Here is a 1,821-nt window from a genome sequence, read left to right as displayed (position 1 = left end):
GTGGCATTAACGATAATGCCCCTACGATCATCTCTGTTACTCGTTTATTATTTTTATGGAAATTCATGATAGTGTAGCAGCTATTTTGAAAAGATATAAGGCAGATATTAAAATGGAATGATTGCATGCATTTCCCTTACTTTTTCGCCAGATGAATTAGATTTTATGGGCGTTTATAAAACACTTATTCAATTGATGGTATCTACTACGGCTGAGGAATTCGATTTTCTTTTTTAAAATCAGGTGGATGGTCCTTGTGAAGGAATCGAATAAAGATGGTTTGTTTATAGAAATGGGTTTATTTTAGTCTTTTCTATCGAGGCAGCGGCGATTTGATTTTGTAAGTGTGACTGCTGTTTTTTTCACAAGTGTCACTGCAGTTGTCGAGATGACATAATCTATTATTTTGCCAAAATTCCTTCGGATATTTTTATTCCTTGTCCTCAGTTTATTTACTTTCAGAGTAATGTGTGCCCATGTTGTCACAGGCACGTATCTTAAGAAAGCAAAATAAAACGTATAAAATTGTATTTTATTAAACTCCTGCGCAGGCACATTTACGCAGTTTATCAAATCTAATATTTCCTCCATTATATAAACCTGTTGTAAACCGCAGTCTGGCGCGAGTGAGATTGCGATTAAGATTACCAAGTTGTATAATCTTTTAATGAATGAAAATGAAGATTGCGCGATTACAAGGAACATTATCTCCACTTGATGACGCGCTATCAAAGTGACACGCTAATGGAGAGTTCTTTATGTCATACTCCGCTTGAACCGATATCCAGTAAGGCGGGGATCGGGAGGTGACGGCAGATCGGAGATGGGGGAATGAGGGAAGAAACCAGCGGGAAGGAAGGACGGTTTTGAGTCGTCTGGGGAAGGGAAAACGGGTGATTTAAAGCATCTTTGTTCTTGTCTCTGCCTTACGCAACAGAGTGGTATTGATAATTAAAGGAGGTAGGTCGATGCTTTGATGTGACGTGAAACATAGGTTTTGAGTCGCAGTGGGGTATGAAATACTTGGTGAAAATGTGTGTATTTTGTCTTACATCATCGACATTAGTAACGATAGGTGACTGATTTAACGTAAACGAACGGAATTGGGGGTCAACTTTTAAAGCGCTGACAACTAAACCAGACAGAGTTTAACAATTTCCATAAAAATCCGATAGCCAGACATGACATACGATGGGAGCGGAATCGACTGTGCCTCATTGTTAAGTGGAGGTAGAGTGACTGCAGTGCTTGATGGTGAAAGTGGGGAGACTGCGGTAGAGTCTTGACACAGGTCGATGCCGAGTCGCCGCGGGTTCGTGTAAGGAGGCTCACCGGCGGAGACCCGGGCGCTTCCGCCAAAGTTTCAGTTCGTCAGCGTTGGTGCAAATGCGCTTCGTCGGGGCAGGAGCTGCTTGGAGAGGAAGAGAACAAAAATATCGAGAGAGAGGTTTTATATTAGGTTATCTATTGGGATGTTTAAGTCTTTAGATGTGGTTTCCAAGGTATTATGAATGTATGTTTTTTTCCAGGTGAGGATGGCGGTGGTTCGTTTGTCAGTTTGAAGGATGAGGTTAGTGCTCTTGCTATGGTAAATAGAATGCTCACATATTTTCTGCCGTCTTATGTACAGAACGTTTGTATAAAATAGACTAGGCTAAATATTCTTAATGTTAGTTCCTAATCGCATGCTTTATTCGAAATAGGATTTTATTAATATCATACCCGGTATCCAGCACTGAAATAAGAAAGTTCCTCCTGAATTTAAAGATCCATCCACCAAAGAAAACGTAAAGTGGGCGGCGGCTGTCGGCTCAAGTCGGT

Source organism: Penaeus monodon, chromosome 27 (genome assembly GCF_015228065.2).
Source record: "Penaeus monodon isolate SGIC_2016 chromosome 27, NSTDA_Pmon_1, whole genome shotgun sequence".
NCBI classification, from domain to species: Eukaryota; Metazoa; Arthropoda; class Malacostraca; order Decapoda; family Penaeidae; genus Penaeus; species Penaeus monodon.
This window is presented reverse-complemented; position numbering follows the sequence as displayed.